Raw genomic sequence first — 18,007 nt, 5'->3', positions numbered from 1 at the left:
ACATTAAAACAGTGGAGTCAGAAAGCGTTATTTTAACGGGGGTTAGTTTAATGTCTTTGTTCATGTTAAATCTAAATCTGGTTTGAGTGCTGCTGCATAATACAAATTGGGAATGTTATTAGGGAATAACCTACGTCATCTTAGTTCATTTTACTGTGGTTGTTGTAGGTGTATTTAAAACATATTCCATTCCTGTGAAATCCCGCCTATTTAATCCTGCTTGATTTCACATATCCAAATCATTCTATATCAAATACTAATCGCTGTATTGTATAAATTACCAGTAAAAGTGAATACTAACTAAAAACTACAATGCAAATATTGAAGACAAGTAAACAAACCAATCTGTAGTAACTGTTGCTGTTATTTTGGATTTCACTGTTTACACCTGCTTAAAAACAATATTGTATACTAAAACACACGAAGACGCCGTCCTGTGTAATCCTACAAATTGTATGAGGTCTAACGATTATTACTTATTTTATTAATTTCCTTTTAAGGGGACGACGAGGGACGTCACAAAGACACAATATCAACTTGAATCTATTGAAAAACCCCTATTGTAAATATTGATTTATATATCATAATCCTGATTACTGTACACCTTCCAACTGGCAAGACTGTACCCATGCAATAGTGCCTTCGAGGCGTGTGAGAAATACACGGAAAGCTACTTGGCCAAGTCATTAGCTAGTGGACACCCAGGTGGAATGAACCGACTTTGCCAAATATCTCGAATAAAAAAATAATAATAATTTGGTTGAAAAAAATGCCGCTGAAAAGACTTCTATAGCAATAACATGGAAGACATGCACGTTTGACAGCATTAATAATAGTTTGTATTTAGGTTTAAAATACGAATTTCTGCTGAGAAGCACATTTGTAGTGTTAGTTATTGTGTAATATTTGTTACATTTTAAATAGACGATTGTATACTGGTAGGCTATTCTGAATCTTTCTGAATTAAAATGTAGCCGTTCGGGATGTCCAGACCATTCGATCGTTCGATATTGATGATTTTTTTTCTTTCTGTGTTCCTTTCCTGTTTCTTAAAAGGTGACTGCAACTAAAACGCCGGTGAAGAAAGACGAGACACACAGAATAAACCATTCCAGCAGTATGGAGAATTGTTTTGAAGAGGACTGTAAAATGCGATTTAAAAGCAAACACGGTCTCTATTAATGAATTTCAAAAAGAACCGATTGAACCGAGAGTCTGATGATGGTAAACAGGTAATTCAATGTCTGAAGCAGGATTTCTAAACAAAAAATAAAACATGATAAACGACTGATATCATTTCACCCGATTCCCCCCCTCCTCTTCTTACATATATATATTTTTAATGAAATTATATTTTTTCTAAGGGTACCCCCATAGTTCTCTTTTCAATACAACTATCACATACTCGTATAGTAGCACTACATATAAGTCACACATACAAATACATCACATTTCATTGTTGTGTGTTTCACCAAGCAAATCTATATGATTGAACTGTTACAAAGTAAACCAATCACATCATTACCAGTTATCATTCAGGAGATCTGTCAACACGTTTTTAAAAAAGTTACTTTCATTTAATGATTTTTGAAGATACACAACAACAAAGTAAAATAAATGTGAATTGAACATTGATTGATTGACATCTGCTTTCAGAAAACATGTGCATATTTAATCAAAGCAGTTAGTCCAATCCAGGGTGCAAGCGCAAACTGCAAATTTTTTTTTTTTTTTTTTGTGAAAGGAAAACACCATGTTACAAAACCAATTAAAAGTACTTAGCAGTTATGAATGAACATTGTAAGTGCTCTCTCATCATTTAATTATGGATTCGTTTATTTATGTATTCATTGTATAGGACTGTAGAGATGTAACATCTCATGTACAAAGATATCCAGAAAGTTTCCTTACATCTCTAGATATAGAGAAAATGATTTAGATTTCAAACTATATAACATCTATATATATATATAATATATATATATATATATTATATATTACATAAAAAAAATGGTACATTACACACACAGAAACAAAGTGAGCACTTTTGAAAATCGGTAGCCAGTTTTAGAATTTTTTTTGTTTGAAAAAAATTTTTTAAAAAATTATCAGCGTTGAAATTAAATCTTGTTCTTTCTTTATTACAAACACATGTACATTACTAATTAAATATTTGTTTAGTTTCTTTCTTTAATCTGTGGTAACTCCATGACTCATGAGGAAACGAAAGAATAAATATAATAAGCAAATAATACTAATAAAAAATATATATATGTTGCCTTTTAAATTGCAAAATAAGTCAAGTGTGCAGCATGTAAACAGGAAATAGAAAATCTAATAGTTCTGTATTTCTGAAATCAAATATTATAACATCGTCAAATAACTACAAGGACTTTAAACACCTTATGAGTTAAAGTCTTGTAAATAAGGCCTAATGTTTCCAAACTACAAACAAGGCCTGTAAGAGTTATTCTTTGCAGTTTTAATTCATTTCAATTTAAAAGTGTTGCTAGTAAGGTGGACTTGAATTTATTGCATGCTATTTATCTATTGAATGTTTCTCTTTTATTTATTGATTTATTTAACCAAAAGATTTACCCATTGACACAAAGCCTTGTTTACAAGTGGTTCAAACTTAATTAGCAGCACACAGAGATCAAAGAATAGAATAAACAAGAATGTATCTATTTGTTATTGTGGACCTGAGGAGAAGCATTAGCAGGAGGTTCTTGGCAATTTCGAAACACAATCTTTAAAACCAGAGAAAGAAAGCTTATCAGATTTCATCTTCATACGATCTTTAAAACCAGTGAAACAAAATTGATCAAATTCCATCTTCACACTATGATGGAAACAGTCTCCAGGGGTTGATGTGCAAAAGATAATTCTCCTGTACGAGCACTGGAACAGCCGAATGGAATCCTGAGAGTGTAAACTACAGGCAGCGCTGCTCTCTACCAGAGCACTGGAACAGCCGAACAGAATCTTGAAAGAGTAAACTACAGGCAGCGCTGCTCTCTACCAGAACATTGGAACAGCCGAACAGAATCCTGAGAGAGTAAACTACAGGCACGCTGCTCTCTACCAGAGCATTGGAACAGCCGAACAGAATACTGAAAGAGTAAACTACAGGCAGCGCTGCTCTCTACCAGAGCACTGGAACAGCCGAACAGAATCTTGAAAGAGTAAACTACAGGCAGCGCTGCTCTCTACCAGAGCATTGGAACAGCCGAACAGAATCCTGAAAGAGTAAACTACAGGCAGCGCTGCTCTCTACCAGAGCATTGGAACAGCCGAACAGAATCCTGAGAGAGTAAACTATAGGCAGCGCTGCTCTCTACCAGAGCATTGGAACAGCCGAACAGAATCCTGAAAGAGTAAACTACAGGCAGTAAACTACAGGCAGAATCGCTGCTCTCTCTACCAGAGCATTGGAACAGCCGAACAGAATCCTGAGAGAGTAAACTACAGGCAGCGCTGCTCTCTACCAGAGCATTGGAACAGCCGAACAGAATCCTGAGAGAGTAAACTACAGGCACGCTGCTCTCTACCAGAGCATTGGAACAGCCGAACAGAATCCTGAGAGAGTAAACTACAGGCAGCGCTGCTCTCTACCAGAGCATTGGAACAGCCGAACAGAATCCTGAGAGTGTAAACTACAGGCAGCGTTGCTGTCCACCAGAGCATTGGAACAGCCGAACAGAATCCTAAGAGAGTAAACTACAGGCAGCGCTGCTCTCTACCAGAGCATTGGAACAGCCGAACAGAATACTGAAAGAGTAAACTACAGGCAGCGCTGCTCTCTACCAGAGCACTGGAACAGCCGAACAGAATCTTGAAAGAGTAAACTACAGGCAGCGCTGCTCTCTACCAGAGCATTGGAACAGCCGAACAGAATCCTGAGAGAGTAAACTATAGGCAGCGCTGCTCCCTACCAGAGCATTGGAACAGCCGAACAGAATCCTGAGAGAGTAAACTACAGGCAGTGCTGCTCTCTACCAGAGCATTGGAACAGCCGAACAGAATCCTGAGAGAGTAAACTACAGGCAGCGCTCTCTACCAGAGCATTGGAACAGCCGAACAGAATACTGAAAGAGTAAACTACAGGCAGCGCTGCTCCCTACCAGAGCATTGGAACAGCCGAACAGAATCCTGAAAGAGTAAACTACAGGCAGCGCTGCTCTCTACCAGAGCATTGGAACAGCCGAACAGAATCCTGAGAGAGTAAACTACAGGCACGCTGCTCTCTACCAGAGCATTGGAACAGCCGAACAGAATCCTGAGAGTGTAAACTACAGGCAGCGTTGCTGTCCACCAGAGCATTGGAACAGCCGAACAGAATCCTAAGAGAGTAAACTACAGGCAGCGCTGCTCTCTACCAGAGCATTGGAACAGCCGAACAGAATCCTGAGAGTGTAAACTACAGGCAGCGTTGCTGTCCACCAGAGCATTGGAACAGCCGAACAGAATCCTAAGAGAGTAAACTACAGGCAGCGCTGCTCTCTACCAGAGCGTTAGAACAGCCGAACAGAATCCTTAGAATAAACTACAGGCAGTGCTGCTGTCCACTAGAGCATTTGAACAGCTGATCAGAATCCTGAGATTGTGTTATGTTTACGTTTTGATGTTTAGTGCTGACTGCATTCTAACCAGCCACTGTTTAATCTGTTTTGGTTTCACTGCAGTTGCTGTTGAGCTACCACTTTACGGCAGTCGTGCGGCACAGCATGTCTGAACACTGAGTCTAACTGCCGTAAGTGGGTTGAAGATAGAGTCAGAGCGATTGTAATAAATATGCTGTTGTTGAAAGAAGCATCATCTGTGTGTGTTTATGCACATAACATTTGACTACAAGGATGGCAGATTTTCTTTGCTTACCCCACCACCACCATTTCTAGCGCTGCCTGGAGACACACCGGTTCCATGGAATCGCTGGATTAAATCTTTTGAGACGTGCCTAATCGCCATGGGCCTTGATGTGGTAGAAGATGCTCGGAAGCAGGTGATCCTCACACAATGCCTAGGAATGATGGTCAAAGGATCTCCAACACCCGGCACGGTAGCCACTTATGCTGTAGCTACCAACGCACTTGTGGCTCACTTTGGATCTACTCAAATCATCCTCCTTAAGCCTTCCAGTTTAGACAGCGCTAGCAACAGCCAGGTGCATCTGATTCACAGTGTATTTCCTCACTACGTGAACTCGCAGCCCCATACAAATTTGGTACTCTGTACAAAGAAATAATCTGTGAGCAACTGATTGAAAAGACTTTTAATGCTCAGTTAAGAGAACGGTCATTATTAAAATCAGACAATCTCACTCTGGCTCTTCAGATTGGTCTGCAGGTCGAGGCTGTTGTTAAAGGAGCACAACTGTTGTCTGCTTCAGTTAAAACTGAAACTGTAATCGAACAACCTGTTCAGAAAGTGCAGCAGCAGCAGCGCACATAGCCTAAGAGATGTTGGAACTGTGGGTCAAGCCAACATGAGTCCAGAGAACCATTTTTCAAGATGGTGTCGCTCTGCTCCTTGCCAAAATAATAATCAGACTCAGCTAAACGCTCCTGCTCCTGCCACTATTCACAGTGTGTGCTCGCCTCCTTCATGCTTCAAAACCTGTATGTGCTCCTTGAACAGGGTACCTGTTTCTCTTAAGACAGATAATGGTGCCAAAGTATCACTTCTAAATAAGGACACTTATGAACAGTTCTTTTCCACAGTACCCATAGTACGCACCTCCACTGCACTTCATGGCTATGGTCATTCCCATATTGACGTACTGGGTACCATTCAGCTTTCTGTTCACTACACCTCCATGTCTATTCCAGCTGCTGTTTTTTTTTTTTTGTGACCGCTACGGGGGCAAATCTAATGGGATCGGATCTATTTTCTCAGCTCAGTTTCACACTTATTGATTGTGGGGGTACGGAAGTTCTTCAGGTCCTCACTTTGCGTCGATGTTAGAGCTGTCAACAATGCCATTATTCCCGACAGATATCCCTTGCCAACACCAGAAGAACTGATGACACATTTTCATGGTTCCACATCTTCAGTAAGCTAGACCTGCATCAAGGATATCTTCAAGCCTCCCTCATCCCAGTCAGCAGAGATTTGACAGCCTTTGTGACACATGTAGGAGTGTTTCGTTACACTTGGATACCATTCAGGCTCAGCTCTGCCCCCAGTTACTTTAAAAATATAACGACCTCCATCTTTGCTGGCACCTCTTGGGTTTCTATTTACCTCAATGACACCCCTCCCAGATGATTCACAATGCCCATCTGCTACAAGTTTTTCAGTGTCTTTCACATCACCATCTCACATTGAATGAAGATAAGAGCATCTTTGGAGCTTCCAAGATTGACTTTGTGGGTTACCAGCTCTCAGCTAACAACATTTTTCCATTACAATCTAATGTGGATGCCATACACCGCCTGCCAGACCCCCAAACAGTCTCACAACTGGCCTCATTCCTTGGCATGACTACACACTACCTCCGGTTCCTTCCCCAGATTTTGGCCATTACCTCAACGCTACACCAGCTACTGGGTCTGGACACCTGCTTGTCAGTCTGCCGTGCATATGCTAAAGCCTCAGTTTACTTCTGCACCTACATTAGCCCCCCTTCAGCATGGCTGCCCCAAACCTTGTTACATGTGATGCATCTGCAATGGCTCTGGAGGCTGTCCTTTCACAGGAGCAGGATGGCACTGAACGTCCTGCTGCTTTTGCATCTCAAACATTGAGCCCAAAGAGAAGCACTGGCATGTGTCTGGGCCTGCAAGAGGTTGTACATGTATTTACATGGTCGAAAGGTCACATTAAAAACAGATCACCAAGCCCTGACTGCTCTGCTGGCAACATCAGGAACTGGACACAAGCCCAGCTACAGCAATATCACTTCCTACTAGAATTCACACCGGGGGGGGCAACAACTCAGCAGCAGATCACTTGTCATGGTCTGTCCTACCTTTGGAGCAGGAATCTAAGCCCAATGACACTGAGCAAGCAATAGTAAATACACTCCTGGGGCCACTCACACAAGAACTCTGCCAGGCTTCCACAGCTGACCCTCTCTTCAGCACTGTAACAGGGCCAGGAGCCCTGCACATAGAAAAGGAGATGGGACAAAGCCTTGCTGATAAAAATATGTTTATTTTTGATTTGTGTTGTTTATTTTTAGAACGGGGTTCCCCCTCCACCTTGTGTGTTATTGTTTTGCACCGTTTCATTTTTGTATTTTGATTCAGTATATTTATTTCAGTTGTTTAAAATGATAGCGTGGCTGCATATGTGTGAGTTTGGGTGTGTGCGTACTGGCAGAGACGAGGTTTGGCGGCTTGTCTCTGCCATTGAACGAAAACGCATGCAGAATGCAGCCGGGGGATAATCAGCTAATTGGTAGCTAGTTAATCCCCCGGCAAGCAAGAGAGTGTGGGGGGAGGAGGATTGCGAGGAGTATTTGGAGCAAGAGCGAGGGCATTTAATGAATCAGTGAAGTCTATGACCAGCCTGACCGGTACCTTTTTGTTTGTATAGCGATTTATTTTTGTTTCAACATTTTCTTTTGTGCTCCATGAGCAAGTTTATTTTTCTTTAAATATTTTATTTATTTTTGTGTTTAATGAAAGGCGCACGCTGCGTCTTTTTCACTGTAGTATCTGCCTGTTTGTTATTCTTCCGGCTTCTGGTCTGACGTAACCGCTCAGCCATTTCACACGTGGTGTCAGAGGGGGATTACCACTTGGACGCAGGCCGGAAAAGGTATTGCAGAAGGGTACTGTGTGGAGCCTGTGGTGAGTTTGGGCACATTTGGGAGGACTGCCCCTATGACGACCCCCAATATGAGGAGGCCTGGAACCAGGGCCTGGTTGGAGCAACAACACCCAAGAGGGAGGATCCCGAACAGACCAAGCCTGCCCCAGCAGAGGAAGAGTGCCTGCTGGTCCCACCACAGCCACTGGAGGAGAACAGCTGGGGAGCCTTCCACCACACCATAGGGGTGACACAGAAGTGCTACCTCTGTGGGGAGTGGGGGCACTTTCCACTCAATTGCCCCCTCCCACTAGAAGAATACCTGCTAGTTCTGCCACCTCCACCAATAGGGGAGGAGCCCGAACGTCCTGCACCTGAATGGGAGGAGCCCGAACGTCCTGCACCTGAGTGGGAGGAGCCCGAATGTCCTGCGCCTGAGTGGGAGGAGCCTGAACGTCCTGCGCCTGAGTGGGAGGAGCTCAAACGTCCACAGCCCAAGAGGGGGAAGTTGGTACTTCCACAGCCCAAAAGTGGGGAGTCGGTGTGTCCACAGCCCAAGAGGGGGGAGTCGGTGCATATACAACCCAGGTACCCCCACCAGAGGGAGAATGCCTGCTCGTTCCGCCTCCACCACCATGGGAGGACTGCTCGTCACTCCCACGTCTACCAGCAGAGGGAGAATACCTGCTGGTTCCACCTCCACCTCCGTGGGAGGACGGCCTGTAGCTCCCACCTCCACCAGCAGAGGGAGAATACCTGCTGGTTCCACCTCCACCTCCGTGGGAGGACGGCCTGCAGCTCCCACCTCCACCAGCAGAGAGAGAATACCTGTCGTTGGCACCTCCACCGCCATGGGAGAGCTACTTGCCGCTCCTACCTCCACCGGCAGAGGGAGCATGCTTGCTGGTTCCCACACTTCAGCCAGAACGGGAGGAGCCCCAGCCGCCTTCGCCAGGAGCAGAGCAGCAGGAGCAGAAACGCTATTCTAAGTTAAGACCCCCCAGAAAATCATTTTGTGAGTCAGCAAAAACGAGTTAAGCCCTTTTTTTGGTCTTAGACTTAGGTCAGCTTTGTGAATACGGCCCCTGAGGCTCTTAAACGAGTTCTTAAAAGAAAGCTGGTTCCGTGGACTTAAGGAATGCATACTTTCATGTTACCATTGGTCCAGAGCACAGAAAGTATCTGCGCTTTTCCTTTCAAGGAAGCGCGTACGAGTCTGCTGTGCTGCCATTCGGCCTCTCCCTAGCTCTGCGTACGTTTTCAAAGTGCATGGACACTAGCCTGGCTCCCCTGAGGCTGCAGGGATCAGAGTAATAAACTCGACAACTGGTTATTCTGTTCCCAGTCCACCAGGGAGGCCTACTGTCCCCGGGGTTGCATCGCATAGCTTTCAACCTGTTGATACGGGCTCAGAGGAGCCTTCTGTCCCTATGGGCGACACACATTCCCGCAGTGGTGAACTGGGCAGCAGACCTCCTTTCCAGGAGCGACCCGCATCCGTCAGAGTGGCGACTCCACCCTCAGATGGTGGAGCACACTTGGGAACGGTTCTGGAAGGTGCAGGTCGATCACTTCGCTTCTGCAGAGACGACACATTGCCCCCTGTCATACTCCCTCCACCGCTTAGGTGGTCCACTCTAGTGCACGAACGGCCACTGCGTTTCAGGGCTTCCATAGCCTAAAGTAGACACCAAATAACACCGTTTCAAATGAAGCAGGGTGCTAACACTTTCAACAGCTACTTTTATTTAGTTTCATAAACAGTGTGTATTAAACTATAGCCCACTTATTTAGAAAATATGTTTTTGAAGTTTGTTGAACGCTCATTCATGCTAGCGAGTACCGTAAAGACTGCAGGTAAATTGTTTGAGTTAAGCCAATACTTTTGACTGCCACTCAACTCCATATAGTTTTACAACCAGTTCGTTAAAATTTTTAGTTGAACTGGATGTAAAACTATATAAATGTATACATGTTATAATGCATTACAAAAACCAATACAAACATGAAAATAGTAAAACGAGTTATTCACGATTAAGCTGACGCTAATATTTCTTTAAAATGATCAAGATTGCAATTTTACAGTTTTTTTTAATTTATTTTTTACTTTAAATAAGATACAGTATTATTTACGTAGTGTCGAAAGTAGTGTAACTTGCTGTCCAGGACCTGAAAATAGAAGGTGTACAATGGTTAGTTATGTGAAAATACAAAAATTATTATATAATTAGATACAGCATAAAGATATAGACAAAATAATGTATGGAAGATGCAGCAGAAATGTTGAACTCCACTGTCATCAATCTTAATATAAATAATAATAATAATAATAATAATAATAATAATATAAACACTATGTAACACAATTTTTGTTCCTGGGTAGTAAGTGTTATTTCCTAATTGCTTATGCCTCAAAAGTATAGAAAATGGCTATTATTCCCCACAAACTTTGCTTTTGTGACCAGGACAGTGATATTTTGAAATTTACCTATTTCCAATGAGAAAACGGGCGAATTTGTGTCTTTTCGTTCACATAAAGTCAGAAAAAAACAACATATGAATCCAAATTAACATGTATTTATACTAAAGTAATAGAAAAATGACTACAAAAGATTTAGAAGTGAGTAGTTTTTCGAGATTTACGATTATACTGTAAATCACTTTCACGAATCAGCCCCCAAATGTAGTCTCCCATCATGTTCTCGTTATACTGTCCTTGGTAGCGACGTTCAAAGTCCAGTATATCCTGGTGGAAGCGCTCGCCTTGCTCCTCCGAGTACGCTCCCATGTTCTCCTTGAATTTATCAAGATGAGCATCAAGGATATGGACTTTGAGGGACATCCTACAGCCCATTGTGCCGTAGTTCTTCACCAGAGTCTCAACCAGCTCCACATAGTTTTCGGCCTTGTGATTGCCCAGGAAGCCCCGAACCACTGCGACAAAGCTGTTCCAAGCCGCTTTCTCCTTACTAGTGAGCTTCTTGGGGAATTCATTGCACTCCAGGATCTTCTTTATCTGTGGTCCGACGAAGACACCGGCTTTGACCTTTGCCTCAGACAGCTTAGGGAAGAAGTCTTGAAGGTACTTGAAGGCTGCCGACTCCTTATCTAGAGCTCTGACAAATTGTTTCATAAGGCCCAATTTGATGTGCAGTGGTGGCATCAGCACCTTCCGGGGGTCCACCAGTGGCTCCCACTTGACGTTGTTCCTCCCCACAGAGAACTCGGTCCGCTGTGGCCAGTCCCGCCTGTGGTAGTGCGCCTTGGTGTCCCTGCTGTCCCAAAGGCAAAGATAGCAGGGAAACCTGGGCATAGAAGGTTCAACTTTCTATCCTTGTCCATTGCAAATGGAGGAGGATGGAAGGACTCTACTTCCACCGATTGATTCACGTGGAAGGCTGTAACAACCTTGGGGAGAAAAGCAGGGTTTGCACGCAGTGACACTCTGCTACCATCATCCCAAATATGCATACAGGAGCTATGCACAGATAGCACCTGCAGCTCATTAACCCGCTTTGCGGCAGTGATCACCAAGAGGAAGGCTGTCTTCATAGACAGGTGCTTCAACTCCCAGGAGTATAAAGGCTCAAACGTGGCCTGCGTGAGAGCCTCCAGTACAATCTCAAGGCTCCATTCGGGGAGAGTGGCCCTCCTAGGAGGGCGCAATCGCCGAGCGCCTCGGAGAAATGAGGTAGCCAAAAAATGCACATCCAGGGACAGAGAGTCAACAGGGGCATGACAAGCAGAAATAGCTCCTAGGTGATCTACCAGCCTCAAGCAGATCTTGCAGAAACTGCAAGATGGCATGCATGGGACAGGAGATTGGATCATGACCGTTAGAACGACACCAATCTTGATACCGTTTCCACTTACAGCATACTAGCATTCTGCAGCGTACCCACGACTGCGTCTTAAAGCCCTAAGGCTGACCAGCAGTCCCTTTCAGGGGCCAGACCCATAGCTGGAGCCTGCCCGGCTCCAGGTGCCAAAGTGTGCCCCTCACCTGACTGAGAAGATCCCGTCAAAGCGGGATTTCCCAGGCCGGGCCGTTCGATAGCTAGCAAGGGATGAAAACCAGATTCTCCTGGGCCACCTGGATGTCTAGGGTGAAAACCCTGGAACCGCCGTCGCGGTTGTTGCTACGTGGGCTGGCTACAGCCACATCCACCATGCTGAGGAAGGGGTCTGCCTCTCGTCTGAGTGAGGCCTGTAGGCGATGCCTAAGGTCACCTGGCGGGGCTGTGTGAACTCGACCTCACCTGCGCCAGAGCAGGGGGAGGGAGTAACGCGGCTACCTGCCTCGACGCCTCGCATTCCCAAAGGCTCTGCTGAAGAATCTCCTCCACTGCTGGACCGAAGGTGTGGCCTGGAGATATGGGAGCGTCCAAAAGCATGGCCTTATCAGCGTCAGGCACCCGTTCCTGCGACAGCCACAGCTGTCTACGTGCGACCACTAGGCCAGCCAGACTCTGGCCCAGGGTCTGACCCTGCAGGCCGGAGATCTGGAGCAACGTGTGCAACCGAAGTCTCAGTTCCGCGGCCATCGGCTCTGGTAACGGGGCATCACAAAAAACTCCGTCCAGGTATGCAATGAGCATGCTGGATGTGTTCGCTAGGTGGGTACTTTGGGCTCCCGCCACATAGACTCTACTGACGTATGTCTCCGTTATCCTGCACTGCAGGTTAGTGCACACGGGGTCCTTGGGCATTCATCCCACCGGCGGAGCCTTAACCAAGGCTGCAATGGTGGAGGAAACTTGGCCAGGGCCAGCTTCTCCGCCCCTTCCAGCGTGAGTGGGAAGGGCCCGCTGCGGGGGACGAAGAACGCCCCCGTGCGACTCCTTCCAGGTGGCTTGCAAGCACGCAGGGCTGAAAAGCCATGCAGATGTCGCAGGCACCATTTAGGGCTGAGGTGGCATGATAGGGGCCTAGGCACCGCGCACACATGCTGTGCCTGTCCTCCTGTGGGATATTGGTCCCACAGGTCACACAGGCATGGAAGCCAGCCCTACCAGCCATAGCACCGGGTTAGCAACCATTGCGCTGTAACACTGTGTGCGCCGCGTGTATCGGGGAATAGCGTGGCACTAGGTAAAAAGCACTGAGTATGACATGCAGCGTGTGCACCGAGTACCGTGCAATAATAACACAGCGGGTTAGAACCACTGCGCTGTAAACACCTCGTGCGTCGCATGCACCGAGCACTGTGAGCACTGGGAGTAGCGTGGCACCGGATTAAGAGCACAGAGTACCGCGTACTGCGGGTTAGTGCTTGCACCGTGTACTGCATGCACAGATGCACTGAGTACCGTGCAGTGTCAGGCACCACGCGGACTGAGAGCACCGAGTACCACGTGCACCTAGTACCGTGCCGCACTGGCGCGCTAGCCTATTTATCGGTACAGCGACAATGGGCACCGTGCGCACAGTGGTACCGAAGTAGTATAGGCAGTGTCTTACGCAAGGAGGTACTAAAAAACACTGGGGCAGCTAGGCACGGTGTCTACCCTGACCGCGTGGTCACACGCCTGAGCAGAGCGTAGCGTACAACAGGGGGATAGGGACGAAGCTACGGCAGGCGATTGACTTAAACACACAGTAATAAAAGCAGTTTTTAAAATACAAAAAACAGTTCAATATTACAGGACAGATGAGGGAGAGCAATCAAAACAAGGCCCAACCACCGCAGACGGCTGGTGGGCAAAACTCGACAATGGGAACAAGGCAAGCCCGGTCCCGTGGAGTAATAGTGCTCTCTGAAGTAAGAAGGGGTGAAAACACACACAATTCTTAACAATAATACTTACCGTTGCTAAGATGGACAGACAGAAAGAAGCAGCCTGACATGCAGAGCGCGCAGGTGCTGAAAGTCAGAACAAAATAAAAAGGCGACGATTTTTTAAACTACCGATTCTGATGCCAGCTTTCTGTACAAAGTGCAGGGGAACTAGCTGTAGTTTACACAGCACTTTTTAGAAGACATGGCTCAATGCAACACTGAGGTCTTATCTTACCAGTGTGAGTAGCGACAGAGGATGATTCTTCCCCTGCATGATGATTAAGTACCCTCGGGAAGCGGGACAGAGGACGTCACTGGGGAAAGGGGGCCTATCGGCAGCTTTGGCAAAGGAGCTCAGTGACACCTACCAGTAGGCAGGAGTGTATCCCAAAACGATGTTTAGTGGCCATCTTTGAATTGCAAGGGAACGGAAACATAATTTATAGTGAAAATTAACTATCCACCTGACTATTTATAAAAAGAAGAATACATACATGGAGAAAATAAATAAAACATTATTTATAAATTACGTAGGGAAGAAAAACTTACCTCAACTCAACTGCTGCTGTTGATCTGTAGAAATTTCTGGGCGGCGACTGCGACCGATTTCATGAGACTCAGATGCTCGAGCGTTTGAAAGACCTTTTGAAATGGCAGCAGGTTCATTTTGCCATTTGCGTTATTTAATCACACATCTCTCTGATCGTATTTTCTTTACTTATTCATGTATGTATGTGCTTGCATTTATTGTGTTTATGTAACGTTACATCGGGTGGTCAACAGTTCAATTCTCATCATTACAGAGGCTATTGATATATTTTTGTGTAAGTGTGACACAGTACAAAAACAACTCTGCTTAAATTATATCACACTGCATTAATCTTTATTTCAAAATTAGCAAAACAAAATGAAATGTGAAAAAAACCTTCTCCCAATTCTTATGCATTATAAATTGATTAATCTTTTTTTTTTAATGAAAGTTCCAGAAACAGACAAATTAAACGTGCACACAACGTTATTCTGCAGCGTTCAGGGCAGACCTATATGTTAGGTAACATATATAATAATACGACCAATAAATGACTTTCCAGCAATGTCTATAGAAAGTCTATACCACGTCACATTGGCACAACCAAAATACTACCTAAACACAATGTAGCCAGAACTTGTGTGTGTCTATATATATATATATATATATATCTATATATATATATATATATATATATATATATATATAGATAGATAGATAGATAGATAGATAGATAGATAGTGGCAGACTGGCCTACTGGAACACTGGCTGGTGGGCTCCCCTCCCCCATCCCGGCGGGGGCCCGCAAAATGTTCGTGTTAAATTATACCTCAGATCAAAGAACTTAAAGCCGGCAGATCAGCACAGTAATATTGACCCAGACATGCACCAACTGCAGGAGAGTGTGTCAGGGGAGTAGGGTGACCAGATAGCGAGAGTGCAAAATCGGGACACGTTGGTGCGGGAAGGAAAGAAACCTTGTTTAAATGAACTACTATATAACGCAAGCGACAGAAATAGAACTTTAAAGCGGTTAACTTTTTTGTTTGCTGTTCAGATGACAACGGTGTTTTAATCAGCCTATCAGTGAGCAGCAGTAACACCAGTGTCAGCAGCAGTAACACCAGTGTGAGCAGCAGTAACACCAGTGTCAGCAGCAGTAACACCAGTGTGAGCAGCAGTAACACCAGTGTCAGCAGCAGTAACACCAGTGTGAGCAGCAGTAACACCAGTGTCAGCAGCAGTAACACCAGTGTCAGCAGCAGTAACACCAGTGTCAGCAGCAGCAGTAACACCAGTGTCAGCAGCAGTAACACCAGTGTCAGCAGCAGTAACACCAGTGTCAGCAGCAGTAACACCAGTGTCAGCAGCAGTAACACCAGTGTCAGCAGCAGTAACACCAGTGTCACCAGTGTCAGCAGCAGTAACACCAGTGTCAGCAGCAGTAACACCTGTGTCAGCAGCAGTAACACCAGTGTCAGCAGCAGTAACACCAGTGTCAGCAGCAGTAACACCAGTGTGAGCAGCAGTAACACCAGTGTGAGCAGCAGTAACACCAGTGACAACAGCATCAAACCTCGTGTCAGCAGCAGTGTGAAGTTTCTTCTGAGTGCTGTGAGTGCAAAACATTCGATTTCTATGATTTTCTGTCTTTTATACTAATGTTTTCTTGCATAAATCTCGCTATTATATTTAGCTTGGGCATGTCTTTATAATATCTGTGCCCTCTTTGTGTCTTAACATTAAGAAAAGCTCAAAATAGGTAGGGTCCCCTCAGGGAGTTTTGCCAGGGCCCTCTCTACCTTGCCAGTCCGCCACTGTATGTATGTGTGTGTGTGTGTGTGTGTGTGTGTGTGTGTGTGTGTATATATATATATATATATATATATATTATATATATGTGTGTATATATATATATATATATATATATATATATATATATATTTTTTTTTTTAACCAGTATGGCAAGCTGATTAAACATTGTAATCCAGGTGTTAGATCCATCCAGGGGGATCAAAACGGTCCGGCGGATATAGGGCGCATGTGTATGTGTGTGTGTGTGTGTGGTGTGTGGTGTGTGTGTGTGTTGTGTGTGTGTATATGTGTTTGGTGTATGTGTTATATCTATATATATCATATAGATATATGTGTGTGTGGTTGTGTGTGTGTTGTGGTGTGTGTGTGTGTTGTGTGTGTGTGTGTGTGTGTGTGTGTAATATATATATATATATATATATATATATATATATATATATATATACAGTGCCTTGCAAAAGTATTCAGACCCCTGACCAATTCTCTCATATTACTGAATTACAAATGGTACATTGAAATTTCGTTCTGTTCGATATTTTATTTTAAAACACTTAAACTCAAAATCAATTATTGTAAGGTGACATTGGTTTTATGTTGGGAAATATTTTTAAGAAAAATAAAAAAACTGAAATATCTTGCTTGCATAAGTATTCAACCCCCACACATTAATATTTGGTAGAGCCACCTTTCGCTGCAATAACAGCTTTAAGTCTTTTGGAGTAAGTATGTACCAGCTTTGCACACAGTGTCGGAGTGATTTTGGCCCATTCTTCTTGTTCAGGTTGGTTGGACGACGCTTGTGGACTGCAATTTTCAAATAGTGCCACAGATTCTCAATGGGATTCAGATCAGGACTTTGACTGGGCCACTGTAGGACATTCACCTTTTTGTTCTTGAGCCACTCCAATGTTGCTTTGGTCTTGTGCTTGGGATCATTGTCCTGCTGAAAGGTGAATTTCCTCCCAAGCTTCATTTTTTTAGCGGACTGAAGCAGATTCTCTTGCAGTATTTTCCTGTATTTTGCTCCATCCATTCTTCCTTCAATTGTAGCAAGATGCCCAGTCCCTGCTGATGAGAAGCATCCCCACAGCATGATGCTGCCACCACCATACTTCACTGTAGGGATGGTGTGTCTTGAGGCAGGGACAGTGTTAGGTTTGCGTCATACATAGCGCTTTGAGTTTTGGCCAAAAAGCTCTATCTTGGACTCATCTGACCACAAAACCTTTTCCCACATAGCAGCTGGGTCACTCTCATGCTTTCTGGCAAACTTCAGACGTGCTTTCAGATTATACTTTTTGAGTAACGGCTTCTTTCTTGCCACCCTCCCATGCAGGCCAGTGTTATGCAGAGCTCTTGATATGGTTGACTGGTGCACCATTACTCCACTCCCAACAACTGAACTCTGTAGCTCCTTCAGAGTGATTGTTGGCCTCTCTGTGGCTTCTCTCACAAGTCTCCTTCTTGTCTGAGCGCTGAGTTTTGAGGGACGGCCTTTTCTTGGCAGTGCCTGGGTGGTGTGATGCAGTTTCCACTTCCTGATTATTGATCCAACTGTGCTCACTGGGATATCCAAACACTTGGATATTATTTTGTACCATTTCCCTAATCTATGCATTTGCATTACTTTGTCTTCATTTTCCTTCAGGTTCTCAGCCTTACCAATAATCCTTCAACAGTGGGGATTGTATCCAGAAAATGTGACAGCAACTTTAATGGGTCACAGGTGGAGGCCAATGGTAAGGTAATTGTGTCCTCGTTAGGGCAATTTCTTTCATCGGTGCAAACTGGGAGCTTCCACAGCACAGGGGTTGAATACTTATGCAAGCAAGATATTTCAGTTTTTTTATTTTTCTTAAAAATATTTCCCAACATAAAACCAATGTCACCTTACAATAATTGAATCTGAGTTTCAGTGTTTAAAAATAAAATATCAAACAGAACGAAATTTCAATGTACTATTTGTAATTCGGTAATATGAGAGAATTGGTCAGGGGTCTGAATACTTTTGTAAGCCACTGTATATATATATATATATATATATATATATATATATATATATATATATATATATATATATATATACACACACACACACACACACACACACACACACACACACACACACA

The sequence above is a fragment of the Polyodon spathula genome, chromosome 2 (assembly GCF_017654505.1).
Source record: "Polyodon spathula isolate WHYD16114869_AA chromosome 2, ASM1765450v1, whole genome shotgun sequence".
In the NCBI taxonomy this organism is placed as follows: domain Eukaryota; kingdom Metazoa; phylum Chordata; class Actinopteri; order Acipenseriformes; family Polyodontidae; genus Polyodon; species Polyodon spathula.
The sequence above is the reverse complement of the archived record's forward strand: the minus strand, read 5'-3'. Positions refer to the sequence as shown.